General features: G+C 41.1%; 2 protein-coding genes across 10 annotated transcripts in view; both read right to left on the bottom strand.

Moving 5' to 3' along the window:
* macf1b (microtubule actin crosslinking factor 1b) overlaps positions 1 to 8,427 on the bottom strand; it is a 92,548-nt gene extending 84,121 nt beyond the window's left edge. The window contains exons 1-2 of the mRNA XM_067449306.1: positions 7,372 to 8,427; positions 7,176 to 7,204 (exon numbers count right to left, since the gene is read on the bottom strand). The gene's annotated coding sequence lies outside the window, so the exon portion shown is untranslated. The remainder of the gene's footprint in view (positions 1 to 7,175; positions 7,205 to 7,371) is intronic.
* A 29-nt stretch (positions 8,428 to 8,456) lies between these two features.
* Positions 8,457 to 8,867, bottom strand: part of plecb (plectin b) — a 212,929-nt gene continuing 212,518 nt past the window's right edge. For all 9 annotated transcript variants that reach the window (XM_067449299.1, XM_067449298.1, XM_067449302.1 and 6 more), the window contains 2 exons: positions 8,637 to 8,738; positions 8,457 to 8,495 (listed from right to left, as the gene is read on the bottom strand). The gene's annotated coding sequence lies outside the window, so the exon portion shown is untranslated. The remainder of the gene's footprint in view (positions 8,496 to 8,636; positions 8,739 to 8,867) is intronic.

Consider the following 8,867-nt stretch of genomic DNA (forward strand, 5'->3'; position numbering starts at 1 on the left):
CCGTTCACTGTCACCAAGATCATTAGTCCGGTGACAGTCCGCCTCAAACTCCCTCCGGCGTACAGGAGGATTCATCCCGCCTTCCATGTATCCAAAATCAAACCTGTTTTTCACTCCCACCTTAATCCGCCAGTCCCGGTTCCCCCACCGCCGCGACTCGTAGATGGGGAACCAACTTATTCGGTTAATCGCATTCTGGATTCTAGACGGAGGGGACGCGGTTTCCAGTACTTGGTGGACTGGGAAGGTTACGGTCCGGAGGAGAGAAGTTGGGTTCCTGCTAGGGACATTCTGGATCACTCCCTTATTGATGATTACAATCAACAGGTAAGGTCGGCTGGGAGCGTCAGGGGACGCTCCTAGGGGGAGGGGTACTGTCACGGTTCATGGATTCCCTGTCTCACTCTTGGGTGCGTGTTGAATGTAGGTGAGGGCGGAGCCTGGGATTGGCTCATCACGCACCTGTGGCTGATCACCTGCACCAGCTGCAACTCATCACCTTCACCCTATTTAGTCTCTCTGTTTCTCTCTTGTCTTTGTCAGAGCGTTGTTGGATGTTTCCCCTTGTGTCTCCGTGTTGGTTGTCGGTTCCCCCTTCCGTGAAACGCTGGATCCCTTCCCGGATCACCTCTACCGATCTCCCGAGTCACAGTTGCTCACAGCCTGCCCGTGTCGCCAACAGAGCCTCTCTCACTGCTCCGTCTTACCCGGACTTCTTCAGTGTTCTGAGTTTTGACTTCTGTGACACTATCTGTCAAATTAAACTGAGTTACTTGCAATTGAATCCTGCCTCTGTGAATCCGTTACAGATGGTTAGCCTAAATGAAGTAAGCCTAAAATGGTTTGCTGGTTTTGTCTGGCTTCGGCTAGTCTTGCTGGTGTTCCAGATGAAAAGTCTTCAAAATCAAATTCTTCACCTCACAGTCGGTGGAAAAGAATAGTGACATGACTTAGGCAGAAATCATGTCCATGGATGAGATTATTAACGTTACTGTAGTATGACGCAGAGCAGGACCGAGTGTTGAGGAGCTGAGCACGGCTGCTGGAGTGAACGCTAATGAGAGACGAGAGCGACACGGCTGGAAAGCAGTGGAGCTTTTATCATGCCACAGTCGCCGCTTCCAGTTCTTCCGCTCATGCGTATGAGGGGTAACGCAGCTCTGTTGATCATAGTAGATACATTTGAGTGTGTTGAAAATGATGTAGTAACGCTACACTGTGCATTCGCTGCAAGACACTTATTGCACACTGCAGTAAGGTAGTCGATCGTCCTTACTGCAGTGTGCAAAAAGGGTCTCATTAGGCATGGTAAAACATTGCGGTAAATCAAGAAACAATATTTTAAACAAGACTAAACATGATGAAGCTACACTCCAATTTTTTTTTTAAATAATTTAAAAAAGAAACGTAAAAATAGGGCACAATGTACTGTATTAATTTTTTATGTTTCTGTATTGATTTTTTTAAATAGGTTTTTCACCTGTTTTTAGAATTTTGAACTTTATTGCATTCTCTGTTAGGTTTAACAGAAATGTCTGTAAAATTACACGTCACAAGTCAACAAAATATTTAACACTGTTCTAGTGGTTTTTGGATATTTTAATCCAAAAAATGTACATTGTGTGCCTTTAACTGGAAAACTGTCACATGCCTATCCTGTCTTGTGTGCACATGTGGGTTTTGTGATGTCTAGCATGTGCTCCTGTCATTGTCATATCCCTCCCCCTTGGTATCTTATTAGTGTTGATTTCTCTCGCCTGTTCCCTCTTGATTTCTTCCCTTTATAAGCTCCTTGTGTTTGTCAGTCTGTGTTGGATCCTTGTTTCATGTCTGCGTCTCCCGTCCTCCCCGTTGTTTTATGTGTCTTTTTTCTATAAAATAAAGACAGACATCTCACACTAACTTGACTCTTCTTTAATAAACTTGTGAGCCCTATACACACATTCTTTACATGTGGTTACCCCGGGTGTGCACCCTCTTCTCTGGGCCCCCTCTCCAACAGAACATACAACAATAGTTCCTATTGTTACATCCTTTCACTTTTTTTTTTTTATATATATAAACACAACTCAATTTAAGGCACAAGGAAAGAACATTGTTTACTTATTACTCCTGTGTAGTAATTTAACATTTTCAATCTGACATTTTCATTTCTGACTTTCTTCTGTGCTTTTTTTTCTTTTTTCTAACTTGTGATATAGTCTTTTAAATATTGTGGTTTCCTTATAAGACGTCCTGCTTTTGTAACAACTGATGCTGGGAGGTCTGACTGTTGAGTGTTCTACATTCTTTTTTCCACAGCGCTACGGTGTGATTGAGCATCTGCAGTTTCTGCGTGTTTTGTATTGTCAGGATCAACAGTCTCTATTTGGTTGGAGACTCTGGGGGTCATTCCATGATCCCTTCGGAGATGTCTCCTGTTCCTTCTTATAACACCTCCAGAATCCAACTGGACACTGTAGGATCTCAAGTCGATGGGCTCCACCACTGTCCCCTTTCTCCAGATCTTATGAGGCTCCAATGGTTGTATTCTTACAGAGTCACCTTGTTTTAATGTGTCTAAGTCTTTGGCTGATCTGTTGTAGTATGTTTGTTGTCGTTGTTGATTTGTTGTCAATTCTCTCAATTAATTCTGGGTCTTTGGTTGCAGGAGGCTGGGTTTCGTGGGTAGAAGTGTCTTGGTGCGACGGCTAAGCAACCTCTGTGCTGGGCTGGTTGATAATCCGTGTGTTGACGTGTTTCTATGATCCAGGATTGCTAGGTATGGATCCTGTCTTGATATTTGTGCTTTAAACATCAGCCTCTTGGCAGTTTTGATTCTGCCTTGCCATTACTCTGAGGATAGCCAGGTGATGAAGTTTTGTGCAGGAATTCCCACTGGTGACTAAATTTCTTAAACTCGTGTGACGAAAACTGTGGGCCATTATCAGAGAAGACAATGTCTGGAATACCCTGATGGGCAAAGTGACATTTCAGCTTTCTTATTACAGTAGTGGATTTAGTGTCTGGCAGATAATCAATTTCCCAAAAATTGGAGTAGTAGTCTACTGTTATTAGATAGTCCTTGTTGTTGAAAGTAAACAGGTCCGTGCCTACCTTGGCCCAAGGTCTGTCAGGCATATCATGTGGACGTAGTGTCTCCTTTTGCTGGTTGCAGTCAACGGCACGGCAGGTGTCACATTGCTGTACATGAGATTTGACCTGTTCGTTCATTCCTTGCCAGTACACACACTCTCTGGCCCTCCTAAGGCATCCTTCCACACCTAAATGAGAAGTGTGTATTCGTAGTGTTATTTCCCTCCAAAGCTGCTTAGGGATAACAGCTTGTTCGCCCCTGAAGACAATTCCATCCTGGTAGCTCAGCTCCTCTTGAAACTGGTAATAGTGACCTATTTCTTGTGGTGTGTCAGTTTTGTTTTTCGGCCAACCTTGTAATATGGCTTTGATCAGTGTCTGCAGAGTGTTGTCCTCTTTTGTTGCAGAACGGATTAACTGAAGTCGGCCTACTGAGATCGGTAGGTGTTGTGTCATGTTAATAGTCTCTAACTCTGCTTCAACCGATCCAGTGGCCGTGCTTTCGGGCAGAAATGCTCTACTTAGCGTGTCTGCTAGCCACATCTCTGGCCCTGGAACATACACAACGTCCACATCATATTTTTGAAGTCTCAGCATCATTCTTTGGAGTCTTTTAGGTGCACTCAGCAGTGGCTTTCGCAGGATGTTCTCTAAGGGTTTGTGATCGCTTTGTGCTGCTACTTTCCGCCCATATGTATAATGGTGGAACTTCTCCCAAACAGTAGAGCTAATAGCTCCTTCTCAATCTGTGCGTAGCCCCGTTCTGTCTGTGTTAATGCTCTGCTGGTGAATGCTACTGGTTTACCTCCTTGTAAGAGTGCTGCGCCAAGACCTCCATCTGAGGCATCACATTGGATGGTAAGCTCTTCATCAGGGTTGTAATACTTTAACACTGGTGCATTTGCGATTGTTTCTTTTATTTTACAGAATGCTTCTTCATGCTGCACGGACAATCTCCATTCACAGTCTTTGCGGGTTAGCTTTCTCAAGGCCTCACACTGGTCTGAAAGATGTGCACAAAACTTTGAGAGGTAATTCACCATCCCTAGTAGTCTCTGAACTCCTTTTACATCTGTTGGTTTTGGCATGTGTTTTATCGCTCGAACTTTGTCTGGGTCTATTTTCAATCCCTCTGATGTCAGGAGGTGTCCGATGTACGAGACTTCTTTTTGTTTCAGTTTGAGCTTGTCAGCATTTAGCTTGATACCTTTCTCTCTGCACCGCGCTAAAAATGCTTTCAGTTTTTCATCATGGTCTCTCTCAGCTAATTCTTGTGTCTCTCCTTGCCCTGTAATGAGAACATCATCAGAAATAATATATATTCCTGGCAGGCCCTCTAGTGCAAATGTGAGCTTTCTCTGAAAGATTTCAGAGGCAGGACTTATGCCCATGGGCATACGCAGCCATCGATATCTTCCGAATGGTGAAGAGAATGTGGTGAGAAAGCTGGACTCTTCCTCCAGCTTGACATGCCAGAATCCACTTTTAACATCGCACACTGTAAACACCTTGGCTTTAGACAGTTCAGGGAGTATTTCATCTATAGTGGGTAGTGGGAAATGACTGCGCTTCAAAGCTCTGTTCAAGGGTCGTGGATCTATACATACTTTGAGTCTGCCGCTGGGCTTCTGTACGACCACCATATTACTAATCCAATTTGTACTCCTCTCTACTTGTGCAATGATTCCTCTCCTCTGAAGATCTTGAAGCTCGTCCTTCAATGGTTTCATCATGGACACTGGAACCCTTCTTTTTGGGAGCTGTACAGGTTTTACCGTGTTGTCAATCTCAATTTTGTATTCTCCCTCTAGGCAGCAATCCCCCGTGAATACATCAGCATATTCAGTTTTTATCTGCTGTGCTGACCACTGGCCGGATGCAGGGTTTTCTGTTCTGACTATGCTGTCTATTGCAAGAATGTTCTCGTAATGCACTTTGATGAGCTTCATCGCTTCACTTGCTCTCTTTCCTATTAGTGGGACAGTTCAGCTGTTATCTACCACCTGGAATTCTAGCCTGTACAGTTTGTGGTTTCTCGGGTTTCTTAATTTCACTTTGCACTTTCCTAGTGGTCTCACTTTGCTTTGGTTGTACATTACTAGCACAGTCCTTGTGTCCTCCAGTTTTATATCTGGGCTCAGCAGATTAATAGGGATTACATTACAACTCGCTCCACTGTCAATTTGAAATTTCACAAGATCCTTTCCCAAAAGCATCCCTGCATACAGTTGTGTTTGCTTATCCTTGTCTTTCTTACTTTTGTTTATAGTCTCTGGGTTTGCTACACCAACAGTGAGAATGTCCTCATACTCATCACTTTCCTGTTCAGTCACTTTATTTACTGATTTATGGTTTCCATGTCTCAGTTGGGCTCTACATTTAACTGCAAAGAGATTTGCCTTTCCACACTTTTTACATTTCTTACCAAATGCTGGGCATTTCTGTTTGTTCATTTCATGCTCTTTACCACAGAATCTGCACCTGATCATAACACCGGGTTGATGTCGATCTTGACGTGCTTCTTGTCTGACGGCATGCACCTCTTCTACCGCTGCACCTGCTGCAATGGCTTTGCTGTTCTGCCGCGACAGCTCAGCTGCTCTGCATATACGTATGCACGTCTGTAATGATAAATCTTTCTCACGAAGAAGTCTCTCTCTCAGTCCTTCGTTATTAATTCCACACACTATTCTGTCACGTATGAGTGAGTCTTTGATGTCTCCGAAATTGCATGTTTGAGCGAGCATTCGTAACTCTGTGACGTAATTATCGATCGACTGTTCAGCTCCCTGTCCTTTCGTGAAGAATCTGTAGCGTTCTACTGTCTCGTTTATACTGGAATTGCAGTGTTCATCAAACTTTTCAATAATATTTTTTACCGTTCGTGCATCCGCAGCTACAGTACATCGCTCATCAGAGTTTCCAGCAGTTCCCGACCGCTCTCGCCGATGAGGTAGTAGTCTTTTCCTCCGCGTCCGACATTGTCAGCTCCAGGTAGAGATTAAACTGGTCTCTCCAGGATTTCCAGGTCTTGGATAGATTGTCGGCGTCCATGCATAACGTTGATGGTGGCTTTAATCCATCCATTGTGCAGCTCTGTTCACGTGCAGCTCTCCTCTCTAACTAAACTAACTCCTCTCTAACTTGTAAAACTAATCTAAAAGTGCCCACGCTGCCACCATGTTTTATGTGTCTTTTTTCTATAAAATAAAGACAGACATCTCACACTAACTTGACTCTTCTTTAATAAACTTGTGAGCCCTATACACACATTCTTTACATGCGGGTACCCCGGGTGTGCACCCTCTTCTCTGGGCCCCCTCTACAACAGAACATACAACAATAGTTCCTACACTGTAAAACATTTGTGGTGGTTTTTGTTGGTTTAACTTAAAAAAAGTAAGTAACCTGGTTGCCTTAAAATTTTGAGTTTATTGAAATTAAAAATTTGAGTTGATACAATGAAGGACATTAGTTTAATAAATAGAAACTCAAAATATTATTGTTTCTGAACCACATAAAAAATGTGATAAATCATGAAAATAGCACAATTTGGCATGTTTCACTGCGTCATCAGAAATAACACACACATAATTACCCAAAATGCTTACAAAATCTTTTAATAATATTTTAATAAAGGCTGTCGAATCTCAAAAAATGTTCATTGCATTAACTCAAAATTTTAATTTCAATGAACTCAAAATTTTAAGGCAACCAGGTAACTTTTTTTCTAATTAATTTTTTACAGTGTATTGTTACACCCGTGATTCTGTTTTGGTATGTTTTGAGTTTTTGTGTTATATTCTAATATGTGTTTTAGCCCCCTCGTGGGTGTTTGTTTTGTATTTGTTTTATTTTTGTAAATAAATATTCATTTTCCCTGCACTTGAGTCCTCGCCCCTTCTACCATTGTCTGTGACGTAACAAAAACAGATCAATGTCGTTCCAAAAAGTTACATTAGAGTAATAGAATAGAACAGAATAGAATAGACATGATCTCCAGAGATAATGCACTACATTTTTTGTTTTATTTAATTGAAAAAGATATGGGGTTTAATAATAAAATATAAAACTGGAAATGAACATTGTATTTAGTTTACCCTTGTCTGCCCTTCTGTGCAGCTGAATCCTGAAACAGATGGACACCAAATACACGTTTATTACATGCACATATTTATTATTTCGCAATTATTTGCATTTCAAATATTTACGGCTAGCTTGTGTCTAATTCTTTTTGTACATTAGATTTGTTGTGGATTCCTTCACTTCTTGCTCTCTGTTGATCTGAAAACATACCGTAGAGCCACCATCATGTGGAGAAAGGCCCGGCACAGACGCAGTTAATGCAGGACCGGAGAGGCTGTCGGTGGCATAATGGCAGAAGGGCAGTCCATCCGTAAATGTGTCTCCCTCTGGGTTCTGTCTTTCAGCCTACAGATTTAACATAATGTCATCCAACTTCCCTTCCACCAGAGGACACCATGCACTGAGTACCAACTCTTTCTCTAATCAGTCCCATCATCATCTGCATGATGTTTCATGGTTGTATTATTAAGTATTGTGATGATTATTTATCATCAGTTGCTTGCTTTGTAAAACCAGTTATTTGCTGGAATGTCAGTGAAACAGATGATCAATTAATGAAAACACAAACTCTACAAGACTGGAACTGATCTTTCCAAAATATATTTATTTACACTTGGGTGTTGTGTTTTTAAAAACTTATTATTACCAGTATCTCTTAAGGAAAAGGTTCATCCACCAGTTAGTATTTCTTACATCTTTTACTCATATAATCTTTTATATATTGGTAATAATTCAAAATTCTATTCTTCATCTTTTTAGAAACACTTTATAGCAAGTTAGTGAAACATGCAAAAAAAATATTTTACATATATAACATCAAAAAAGGGAAAAGAAATACAAAGAAAAATGTCATGTACTTTCAAAAGGCACAACGGTACAGTAATATAAAAACAAGCAAAGAAATACATGGGAGGCAACAAGTGACCAAATCATTTTTTGGCACAGGAAATGTAAAAATCAAAAAACAAAAATGGCCATACACCAAATGAGCCTGAATACATTCAGTCAAACATGCAATCTTTATTTATCTGTAAATGTGTATCCTCCTGGAGAAGTTCAACACAAGGATATGTGTGTAGTGTATCTAATGCATTAAGCCAAGTTTTTTATTTAAAAATATATTTTGGGGCTAGAAACAATGTAGAACTCAGAGATTCTACATAAAAGTCCACTTTAAGATCAATTTAATGGATCCAATTCCTTTATAAATCTCTTGTGTAAACTCCAAAGTCCAGCTCCCAGTGATATCCAAGGCAAACATCAAGGTAGCCCTAGCCTCTAGTGTCTTCATGCAAATGGCAGATGCAATGGAAGAGAAAACCCTCAGTAAGGATCTAAAAACAATAAAAATATACTATGAAGCAACAAAATGACAAAAACGGCAACAAATGAAGGGAAATGGAAATATACTTAGTATCAAAAACAGGTGCATACAATGCAAAAACAAACTATCATGTGAACGTATAATACACTACCTGGATGTCTAAGGATGTGGGCTGCTGATGAGCATCATTTATCTTGTGATCCAAGACCAAATGTGTGGCGTCATCAAGTCCATGTCTAGTAGCTGATGATATCTGAGGGGGGAGACGACATGACAAAAGACAAAAGACACACTATAAATGATGCAAGCACAACTATTATATGGCTGAATGCTGTCAAGGAAACATTTCTGACCCGTGCTGGCAATGATGAGCACATTTTCA

This window comes from Pseudorasbora parva, chromosome 7 (assembly GCF_024679245.1).
Source record: "Pseudorasbora parva isolate DD20220531a chromosome 7, ASM2467924v1, whole genome shotgun sequence".
Lineage (NCBI taxonomy): Eukaryota > Metazoa > Chordata > Actinopteri > Cypriniformes > Gobionidae > Pseudorasbora > Pseudorasbora parva.